Consider the following 12217-nt stretch of genomic DNA (forward strand, 5'->3'; position numbering starts at 1 on the left):
GGTTATGAGCTTGTGAGACAGGAAGGATGGGGAGGATGGAGGTGCCATCTACAGGAATGGGATAGTCAAGGGGAGGACAGGGTTTGGGTGGGAATACAAGGACTTCTGTTTTAGACATATTAGGTTTGAGGTGACAGGAGGACATCCAAGAAGAGCTGTCTCGAAGGCAGGAGGAAATGCGAGACTGCAGAGAGGGAAAGAGATCAGGTCTGGAGATGTAGATTTGGGTGTCATCCACATAGAGGTGATAGTTAAAGTCATGTGAGCAAGTGAGTTCTCCAAGAGAGTGGGTGTAGATTGTGGTGCTAAGTGGTGGGTGCTGGGGGAGTGTCACCCATCGTCCAGGGACGGGCTCATTCAGTAATCAGTGTGGTGAGGGACAGAGGTCGGGAACGGAAAGCCTGAGTTTTATATAAAATTTATTCCGTGAGGCGAACTGAATTATGTAATTGTTTAGGCACAATGGATTGAACTTCCCTTTTGGGAAAAATGCAATCAATTAGTAATATTAGAGCTTCCCTAATGAAAGGAATAATAATAATAATGATAAGGGCATTTGTTAAGCACTTACTATGTGCAAAGCACTGTTCTAAGTGCTAGGGGGGATACAAGGTGATCAGGTTGTCCCACGTGGGGCTCACAGTCATCATCCCCATTTTACAGATGAGGTAACTGAGGCTCAGAGAAGTTAAGTGACTTGCCCAAGATGACACAGCAGACATGTGGCGGAGCTGGGATTCGAACCCATGACCTCTGACTCTGAAGCCCGTGCTCTTTCCATTGAGCCATGCTGCTTCTCTATGCCACACATATACATTACTAGAGTGTGGCAGAACCCCCAGGTCCACCCAGGTGGAATTACCTTACAGATTGTTTACACTCATGTGCACTTCCCACTCAGGAGGAATCCACTTGAGTTACACACTCATGGGGGAAGCCCCTTGCTCCCACCCACGAGGATTTTCCATTTGGGAGGAATCCATTCATTTGTTACATACCCATGGCGAAGCGCCTGGCTTCCAGCCCCATGAGCGCCCAGTGGGACGGGACACTTCCCCATCCCAGCGCTCCTCACTTGGTACAGCCCACCCCGCACCCTCCGCTCCTCTGCCGCTAATCTCCTCACCGTGCCTCGTTCTCGCCTGTCCCGCCATCGACCCCCGGCCCACATCATCCCCCAGGCCTGGAATGCCCTCCCTCTGCCCATCCGCCAAGCTAGCTATCTTCCTCCCTTCAAGGCCCTACTGAGGGCTCACCTCCTCCAGGAGGCCTTCCCAGACTGAGCCCCTTCCTTCCTCTCCCCCTCGTCCCCATCTCCATCCCCCCATCTTACCTCCTTCCCTTCCCCACAGCACCTGTATATATGTATATATGTTTGTACATATTTATTACTCTATTTATTTATTTATTTATTTTGCTTGTACATATCTATTCTATTTATTTTATTTTGTTAGTATGTTTGGTTTTGTTCTCTGTCTCCCCCTTTTTAGACTGTGAGCTGACTGTTGGGTAGGGACTGTCTCTATATGTTGCCAACTTGTACTTCCCAAGCGCTTAGTACAGTGCTCTGCACACAGTAAGTGTTCAATAAATACGATTGATTGATTGCAGGCAGAGCGGGCTTCTCACGCTCTGGACAGAGGTGCCCTGCAGCCATCTGCTGCAAGTCTTGATCCTGTGCATAGAGGGCCAGAGGCCGCAGGTATTTATCACCTGTGCTCCTAAGCCATTCCAGCTTCCGGCCTTAGTTTATCCAATTTCTGCCCTCTCCCTCCTCCATACCTAATTTGATTGGCATGGGGGCGAGGGACACCTTCTGTATTCCCAGCTTGGGCTGTCAATCTAGCAGTTTTGGCTGTGGGGGCGGTATCCCACCCGCACTTCTGAGTTCCGCCTGCTGGCTCAGGTGGCCACAAGATAGCATTTGACCTTGAGATGGCTGGTACCCAAGGGTCATCTTGGGACAGGGAGGGCCAACCCTTGAGGGGCTGCAGGCGAAGGGAAACAGGGCATGCGTGTACTGACATACATCCCTCGACTCTGTACTTGGTCCTGGAAGGAAGGGTGGAGAGAGAGAGAAAACAGAAAACACATGTTTGCGTACACACACACACACACACACACACACACACACACACACACACACACACACACAGAGGTGTGGAAGCCAAAGGGAGGGGCTGACAGCAGATTAACTGCTCCCTGCCCTGTGTTTGGTATCCTCAGTTGGCTCTTGTAGGGGTAGGAATGAAGGGAGGGGTCCAGCAGTAGCCCCGTACCCAGTGCTATGGAACAAGGGCACAGCTGCAGAAAGCCAGTATGGGCCAGGGAGCTGAGACAGATGTGCAGACCAGTGTCTTTTCTCAGATATGGAGCTTGGACTGTCCTGTTTATGCATAGTTCCCAAGGAGAAAAACAACTGAGTTGAATTTTGGTAGGTGATCTGAAATAGGGGACTTTGAGAAGAATTGGCTCAATCAAGCCTTTTTTGCTAGAAGGCCATTCTGAGGAAAGGATCTGCTAGCCAAATATTTCCTTTTCAGACATTGAGTATTCTGGCTTTTTGACAGTATATCATGGAGATGAGGGATTTTGTGGTTTTAAAAAATGTATTTTTCCCTCTAGGCAGCTGAGGCTACAGTTCCCAGCACCTTCTCCACTGACTACCCATTGAAAGGAAGCAAATATGACATCCTGTGAGATCTTGCTTATTGGAAGTCTGGGTGGTTACTACTGAGATGTCTGGCTTCCCTGGGCTTGGATTTCTCTATATTGTACAATGATCATAGTCCAAAATGTTCACTTAGAGCTTTACAGTATGGCTGATGGAAACATTAAGAACACAGCTTTGATATCACCAAGTTAAGGAAACAATGCTGTCAAGCACTCAATGGGCTCTCCTAGTCCCACTTTATCTCATTAATCCCCCATTACAACTCAGCCCTCACACTTGGCTCCTCTAACACCAACCTACTTTTTGTACCTCCATTCTGTCTTTCTGGTCACCGCTCCCTTGCTCACATTCTCCCTCTGGCTTGGGTCTCCCTCCCCCTTCATATCTGACAGACCAACTCTCTCTCTCCATCTTCAAAATCCTACTAGAATTAAATCTCCAAGAGGCCTTCCACGACTAAGTCCTTACTTCCCTGTCTTGGCCCTCTCTTTTTCATTGCCTATGCACTTGATACTCACCGCTCTTCCAGCTCCACAGCACTTATGTCCATTTATTTTAATGCCTTTCCCTCCTTCCTCCCCCGCTAGTCTGTAATCTCCTGTGGGCAGAGATCTTGTCTACCTACTCTGTGTATTCTACTCTTCCAAGTGCTTAGTATAGTGCTCTTCCCACAGTAAGCATTCACTAAATACCATTGATTGATTGATTCCATCATTGAATATAATGCTCAGTATAGAATAGTTTGCATGAGGAATGGTAAAATTCCCAGATCTGATGTTATACCAGCAAAACTAAAAGCAGTTTAGTCACCTGCATGGGCTCTTCTTCAACATATGGAACATTGAGGAAATGTCAGAGGATTTTTAATTTGCCAGTGTTATCACCATCTTCAAGAAAAAAGGGGAGAGAGCTGACTGTGAAAAGTATCATTGAGCTTCATCGTTGGCATGATGGCAGGCAGAGTATTGTTGGACTGAATATTGACCCCCGGCCCACGTCATCCCCCGGGCCTGAAATGCCCTCCCTCTGCCCATCTGCCAAGCTAGCTCTCTTCCTCCCTTCAAGGCCCTACTGAGAGCTCACCTCCTCCAGGAGGCCTTCCCAGACTGAGCCCCTTCCTTCCTCTCCCCCTCGTCCCCCTCTCCATCTCCCATCTTACCTCCTTCCCTTCCCCACAGCACCTGTATGTATGTATATATGTTTGTACATATTTATTACTCTATTTATTTATTTATTTATTTTACTTGTACATATCTATTCTATTTATTTTATTTTGTTAGTATTTTTGGTTTTGTTCTCTGTCTCCCCTTTTAGACTGTGAGCCCACTGTCTCTATATGTTGCCAACTTGTACTTCCCAAGAGCTTAGTACAGTGCTCTGCACACAGTAAGCGCTCAATAAATACAATTGATTGATTGATTGAAATGCATGAATGCAACAGGTGGCTTGACAATTAATAAGAAACAGGGTAATGATGAATTCATTTGAGGAGGCTTAGTAGAGGAGGTGGGATTTTAGGTGGGCTTTGAAGACTGAGATCTGAGAGACCTGGCGGGGAAGGTAGTTTCAGTCTTTGGGATACAAGGTGAGCAAGTGGTCGGCGAAGGCCAAGATGAGAACAGGGTACAAGGAGGAGGGGGGTTGGAGGAGTGAAGAATGTGAGCAGGGGAATCCAGGGGAATAAAGCTTATGAGTAAGGTGGACAGAGAGCTGGAGGAGAGCCTGGAAGCCACTGATAAAGAATCTTTGTTTGATGCAGAGGGAAATGGGAAACCATTGGGAGGTTTTAAGGAAAGAGGAGACAAGCTGACTTAGCTATAATTCACCTGCAGCTCATCTTCAAGGGGATGATATTTTAGGCCTGGAAGGAAATACAGAAACCATCTTAACCGGTCCATTCTCCTGTCTCCAGGAAAAGCAGCACCTAAATCATTCCACTGGGCTAATTGTCTATCCTAGTTATAACAAAAACTCCAGGAAAGGGGATTCCACAACCCACCTTGCTAAACATGTCAAGTGTCTTGCAATTCTCCTAGTCAGGAAATGTTTTCTAATGGTTTTTTTATGGTATTTGTTGAGTGCTTATTCTGTGCCAAGCACTGTTCTTAGCACTGGGGTAGATACAAGCTAATTGGGCTGGACACAGTCCATGTCCCACATCGGGCTCAGTCTTCATCCCCATTTTTAGAGATGAGAGAACTGAGGCACAGAAGTTAAGTGATTGCCCAAGGTCACACAACAGACAAATGGCAGAGTTGGTATTAGAATCTAGGTCCTTTGGTGTCCCAGGCCTGTACTCTATCCACTAGGCCATGCTGATTCTCTACCTAAGGTCTACCCTTCTCTAATATCTACCCTAAATCCACTCTGCTGAAATTTGGTCCTCTTTGCCATGGCCTTTTCTCATTAGACATGGAAAACAGCTCATCACCATCCTACATTCAATAGCCCTTTCATGTGTCCGGATTCCATAAATGTTAGCATCAAAGAATCATTGATTTAGGTCAGCTGATCTTCAGGTAGGTGAATGACCTGATGGATGTCTATTCTTTCCTGGTGACTCCATAACTTGACTACCTGTTTTAGTATTTTACCATTCCCCACCATGACAGAGAGGTTCCTCCTTATGTCCAACTGAACTTTCTTCTCTCTTCTCCTTCAATTTAAACTCATTTCCTCTTGTTTGATCTTCTACTGACATAAAGAACACCAGTGTCTTCCTTATAAAAACTCTTTAAACACTTGAAAGTGGTTTATTGTCAGGTCTCTTCTACAGGATAAAGCCCTTTTCATTTCAGGGCCTATTTTCCATCCCTTTAATCATTTCTGTTGCTTTTCTCTGGACTATTTCCAGTTTTATTCTTTGTAAAATCCCTACCAAAACAGGATACAATATGCTTGTAAGAATCTGGCCATTATATAATATCAAGTGAAGGTCTATTTCCTAGCCCTTGCATTCCATCCTCCTGCTAATTCATCCTAGTCCAGTTGACTTTTGAAATAATGCCATTACATTGCTAACTCATATTGAGTTTGTGGTCCACTATGTCCCCTCAGTGTTTTCCTGTTATACCTATGGTCTTTTCCTAAATTGTATTTGTGTTGTTTCTTGTGTGCCCTTAAAGGCACTACAGTACTTTGAATTTTTCCCTATTTAATTTCATTCCATTGTTGAAAGACCAGTTTTCTGTTTTTTCAAGGCCCATTTGAATTTAATTTCAGTTGTTCAAAATGTGAGCAACTGCACAGGATGTAGGGTCATCCACAAACTTGATGATCGTATTCTCAGTTCTTTTACCCAGGCTTTCTTCATAATGATATTTGTAGTAATTGTTAAGTGCTTACTATGTGCCAAGCACAGTACCTTGTCTTGCCTTATGCTGCTGAGTCATCTGCAACCCATAGTGACACCGTGGACACAGAACGCCCCACCTTCATCTGCAATTCATTCATTCATTCATTCAATCGTCTTTATTGAGTGTTTATGGTGTGCAGAGCACTGTATTAAGCGCTAGGGAAGTACAAGTCGGCAACATATAGAGACAGTCTTTACCCAACAACAGGCTCACAGTCTAGAAGGGGGGAGACAGACAACAAAACAAAACATGTAGACAGGTGTCAAAATAGTCAGAACAAATAGAATTAAAGCTATATACACATCATTAACAAAATAAATAGCAAATATGTACAAGTAAAATAAATAGAGCAATAAATCTGTACAAATATATACACAGGTGCTGTGGGGAGGGGATTGAGGTAGGACAGGGGCAATGGGGAGGAGAAGAGGAAAAAGGGGGCTCAGTCTGGGAAGGCCTCCTGGAGGAAGTGAGCTATCGGTAGGGTTTTGAAGGGAGGAAGAGAGCTAGCTTGGCGGATGTGTGGAGGGAGGGCATTCCAGGCCAGGGGAAGGCTGTGGGCCGGGGGTCGACAGCGGGACAGGCGAGAATGAGGTACAGTGAGGAGGTGAGCGGCAGAGGAACAGAGGGTGCAGGCTGGGCTGTAGAAGGAGAGAAGGGAGGTGAGGTAGGAGGGGGTGAGGTGATGGAGAGCCTTGAAGCCGAGAGTGAGGAGTTTTTGCTTGGTTAGCAATTGTTCTGGTAGTGTATCCACAGAGTTTCTTGGTAAAAATACAGAAGTGGTTTACCGTTGCCTCGTTCCGCACAGTAAAATTGACTCTCCGCCCTCGACTCTCCAATGCTGCTGCTGCCCAGCACAAGTGAGTTCTGACTTGTAGCAGATTGCCCTCCACTCGCTAGCCACTGTCCAAGCTAGGAATGGAATGGGTATGCCTCTGCTTGACTCTCCCTCCCGTGTCGAGACTGATAGAGTACTGGAAACTCTCCAGGTGTGACCCTGAGAGAGGGCACAGTACCTTAGGGGAATTATAAGATAAGCAGGTCAGACACAGTCACTGTCCCACATGGGGCTCATGGTCTAAAAGGGAGGGATGTATTCAGGCATTCAATCCTCATGTTACAATTGAGGACACTGAGGCCCAGAAAAGTGAATTGACTTGCTCAAGGTCACACAGCAGACAAGTAGGGGAGCCAGAATTCAAACCCAGGTCCTCTGATCCTAGGTCTGTGTTCTTTCCACTAGGCACACTGCTTCTCTAGTTCACCCAATTCCCTAGTTCTTCAGATTAAATAATCCCAAATCCATTTGCTGAGATTTCAACTCCCAGCCATCTCATCCCGAGTTCCTTGTTCTCTGAAAACAGCTCAATTCTTTCATTTTGATGAACATTTATGTGAGGCATTTATTATGTTTCAGAGGAGGTGAGGTGTATGTGTGTTCAGTGTAGCATTAATACTTGAATTTGAAGATGGATCAGTTGAAATTTGCTAGAGGATCACAGGGGCTTAATGAAGTCAAGCTGGTCGTGAGGAAAAACCATAGCTCTGCCTAGCTAGTCCTGACTCTGTTGCAGAACACTTCTACCCTAGTTCCCAGTCCTAGGAACTTTGGCTACCAAAGTGGTCTGGCCCATTTTAAAATGCTTTCAATGGGGTAATTGAGGGATTTGAATAAATCTTTGCACACATTTTAAAGCCCCTTCTTCAGCACCAAAACACAGTCACACTGGGCACGTCCTTAGCATCAAGCCCTTAGTACAGTGCTCTGCACACAGTAAGTGCTCAATAAACACCACTGATTGATAACCCTAGGAGTCAGTCAGAAGGATCTAAGGGAAACTAGGGAAATGTACCTTCAGAGAAGGACAGAACCCATCTCAGCTGCTTTTCCAACCCAATCTGCAAATATGGAAATCCTTTTAAATGAATGATTTTTGAGTGTTAAAAGTTTAAGAGTGTTGACTCTTAAAGAGTCCCGCTCTGCTGCCTAAGTTATAGAAGGGTGGAAGACTGAATCAGGTAAAGGACAGAGATGGGACTAGAATCCTTAGACTTCAGTTAGTCTTATTTAATAGCTGCTAGAAATCAAGAATTTCAGTAGCAACAAAGAACTCGATTCCCAGACCTGGGAGACTATTTCTCCATAGCCATCTCTTCACCGAGACAATTAGCTGGATAATTTCAGCAAAATTCAATGTTTTCTGCTTTACTAGACTTACCTAGCACTTTCAGGTAAAAGTAGGTTTTCTGCCTGAATGACTGGCAGAATTGTTTCAATTTACCTCTTTGCCTTGCCCATAGAGACCTGGCTACACTAGTTAAAAATCCCTGTTGCTCCCTGCCATCAGATTCCGATACTGATCAATGATGATGATGATGATAATAATAATAATAATAACAATAAAAATGGCATTTGTTAAATGCTTACTATGTGCCAGACACAGTACTAAACACTGGGGTGGATACAAGCAAATGGGATTAGACAGTCCTTGTCCCACAGGGGGCTCACACTCTTAATCCCCACTTTACTGATGAGGTAACTGAGGCCCAGAGAAGTAAAGAGACTTGTCCAAGGTCACACAGCAGACAAATGGTTTGCAGTCTTTTTTTCTTGTATGCCCTTTCATCATGGAGTCTTCCTATTTTTTTTTAATTTGTAAATTGCATAAGTGGGCAGTTGCAATTTTAAAGAAGCAGCATGATTTAGTGGAAAGAGCATGCACTTGGGAGTCAGAGGACAGGGGTTCTAATCCCAGCTCTGCCACTTGCCTGCTGTGTGACCTTGGGCAAGCCACTTAACTTCTCTGGGCCTCAGTTACCTCATCTGTAAAATGTGGATTAAGACTGTGAGCCCCATGTGGGACAAGCTGATTACCTTGCATCTACCCCAGCACTTGGAACAGTGCTTGGCACATAATAAGAGCTTAACAAATACCATTATTATTATTATTGTTATTATTTAATTAAGCATGTTACTTCTTTATAATTCTTATTGCCATTTTGTTATTGCAAACTAAGGTAAAGTGATTTTATCCATTGCAGCATTAATATATTTTTCTAAATGAGGGACATCTTTGTGGCTCATGACTCCTTCCATATGTTCGTGGGATTCAATGGCACTTCCTTCTAGACTGTGAGTCCGTTGTTGGGTAGGGACCATTTCTCTATGTTGATGATTTGTAGTTCCTAAGAGCTTAGTACAGTGCTCTGCACACATTAAGTGTTCAATAAATACCATTGAATGAATGAATGAATGAACTTCCATTCTCAATGAAATGTCACAGTTTCTCCTTTGAGACATCTCAATCGAATTCTGGTGATACTCTGTCATATGACTTCATCTATTGTTGTTTCCCATCAAGTGAATGCATAATAGATTAGCTTCAGCTGCCTGACATATTTCTACAGTTTAGTTTCAACTCAGTTCATTTACTTTCAGTGGTGTTTTTCTAGTATCTTCAGTCCTTCGCCTCATCATCATTAGAAGGGATCTACTGGAATTCCTAAGGTACAGCTTTAACTAATGTTTAAGCACTGCTAAATAGATTGCAAATATTTCAAACTCCGCCTGATGTCTCCCCCAAAACTGGAATCTTTCAAACATTTCATATCCTGTTAATAGGTAGTAGTCCTGAAATATATGGTCATGGTTTTCCTTTTCAGGCTCTGATAGTTCAAAGCTAACAGCCTCTTCCCCTTTGTATTTAGAATACTGCAACCTTCTGAGACTCCTCTGTAAGATTTAGTCCACTTGCTCTGAAGAATAAATCAAACTGTTTTATACAACATTTCCAGTCATATGCAGTATTCACTGCCAATTTTAAATTCCTAGATGCTTTTCAGCTATTCTGTGGCTAATAGGTATCTCACCCATCCATAGTCTGTCTCCAGTTCACTCCTGGTGCTGTGTTGGGTTACTGCAAGATTTAAGTAGCAACAAATAACTGTTCATACTATTTAAACTATTTACAAGTCACCTCCTCGTTTGATCCTGCTCCTTCTCTGCTCTCTTTATTCTAATGTCTGCCTTCCCCTCTGGATTGTAAGCTCCTTGCAGGCAGGGAACTTGTCTACCAACTCTGTTGTACTCTCTCAAGTGCTTAGTACAGTGCTCTGCTTAGTGGAAAGAGCATGGGCCTGGGAGTCAGAGTCCTGAATCCACCATGAGCCTAATTGTGACCTTGGGCAAGTCACTTAACTTCTCTAGGCCTCAGTTAGCTCAACTGCAAAATGGGGATTCAGTATCTGTTCTCCCTCCTACTTAGACTGTGAGCTCCATGTGGGACCGGATCATCTTGTATCTACCCCAGCACTTAGTGCAGTGTTTGGCACATAGTAAACGCTTAACAAATACCACAGTTATTATTATTGGTAGTAGTAGTAGTAGTAGTAGTAGTAAGCACTCAGTAAATGCCATGGATTGATTTACTGATTGGAACTTTCCTAATTCTTCAAGGTACTTCTGACACTCCAGTGCTTTTCTATCCATTACATTTCTCTTGAATTAAATTCTCAGCCTTGCTGAAAATGTTTTGTGGTTAATTGTAGATTAACTTTATGCAATTGGAAAGCCCTTTGGGCTAGTTTTGGCTGAGACTTAGCACCTGTCTGTCTTCATTGTGCCAACCGTACTGTAGATGTTTATTAATATCCAGGATGATGGTGAGGCTTAGCATTCATTCATTCAATCAATCATATTTATTGAGCGCTTACTGTGTGCAAAGCACTGTACTAAGCGCTTGGGAAGTACAAGTTAGCAGAGTGGAGAGTCCAGGTTTGCAGTTGGATTCTATGGTTTTGCAAAGGGCTTTCTGAATCACATTGAACAAACGACTTCACCTCTCTGTGCCTAAGAAGATTCATCAGTAAAGCAGGGAAATTAATTCCTGCCCCAGTAATTTCCTGTCATCTGTTCACCTGTTATTCACTCAGGTGGCCTGTTGACCCATTTTATACTGAATGGTCTGGTGTCCAGCTGGGCTGTTCCCTGACCAGTAGTAATATGGCATTGGACACTTTAATAGCTTTATATAGAAAAAAATTCAGCACAGAACCTTCTTCCACCATGGCTCTGCAACTCACATGCTGCATCAGACATCACCCTGACCTGTGATGGGAATGCAAAGGCTCTGGAGAAGTGCAGCTGAGTTCAGGGAGCCCCCTAGAGAAATGCTTTGGGATCCCATGGAATTTGCAGATTTCTGGGAAATGGCACTGAAGACACGTTAAACTGCCTGCCCAGCATAAAGTAATTTGACATTACGTACATCCTTTTATCTAGTATTTGGGAAAGACATCAGTGGCCACCCACACATTCATACTTTCTCCAACCCACCTTCTCCCACTCACCTGCTCTCTTAACCAGCAGAGCACACAGCTCTCACCTAATGAGCATTTCTCCAGTTCCCTGGTACTCTACCTTTGCTTCTGTCTTTGTCTGTCTTGGCGTACCCCTCTGAGTCTGTTTAAATTTTAAAATTGATGATCAATGGCCCTGTTTCACCAAACAAACTTCCTGTGCTGCCCACCTAAGCAAGCCAAGCCAAATCAAGCCTCTAATCTGCCATCACCAAGCTCACCGCCCTGTTAGCTCCAGTGAATGGGGAAAAGAATCAGAAGGATAAGGAAGGGAAGTGGAAGGAGGAGAAGGAAGAGGAGGATGAAGAAAATAGTAATTGCCATGACTATTGCTACAACTTCTTGATCTCCTGTGATTGATATTTTATTCGTAGCTATGTCTCTGTGACTATTACTGTCTGTTCACTGCCTCTCCATCATACCTGTCTGTATGCACTTTTTTATGCAGGTCTATGTGCTGGGTGTTTATGCTTCTCCAGGCTAAGAGGCCCATATTTTCCAGAGCATAAAAAGGGATATCATGGTGCATCCAAGAGACAGGATCTAAAAAATCAGGAAAAACAGATAGAAAAGAGAGGCTGATAAATGAAGGGGAAGCAGAGAAGAGAGAGGGAAAGAAAGATCCAGTGAAATAGAAGCACCCACATAAGCACACATGGACAGAAAGGCATATACAAATTTGTACGCATATGTGGGAATGAAAATAGGGGTGTTTGTGTGGTAAATACCATCTCATGAAGTGTTGACTACCTTAAGGTAGGAGGCAGTTGTGTTTTTTTTTTAACTTCTTTTGATTTGGAAATAAAGGCAGCTCCTGCTTGAGAGCCAT

The 12217-nt window shown here is 44.0% G+C and overlaps 1 non-coding gene across 1 annotated transcript; it reads right to left on the bottom strand.

The window, feature by feature from the left end:
- Nucleotides 1-6900: 6900 nt before the first annotated feature.
- Nucleotides 6901-7037, bottom strand: LOC119920503. Its single transcript, XR_005448245.1, has one exon. It is a non-coding gene; the product is annotated as a small nucleolar RNA SNORA7 (small nucleolar RNA).
- Between the last annotated feature and the right edge of the window lie 5180 nt (nucleotides 7038-12217).

Source organism: Tachyglossus aculeatus, chromosome X1, assembly GCF_015852505.1.
Source record: "Tachyglossus aculeatus isolate mTacAcu1 chromosome X1, mTacAcu1.pri, whole genome shotgun sequence".
Classification (NCBI taxonomy): domain Eukaryota; kingdom Metazoa; phylum Chordata; class Mammalia; order Monotremata; family Tachyglossidae; genus Tachyglossus; species Tachyglossus aculeatus.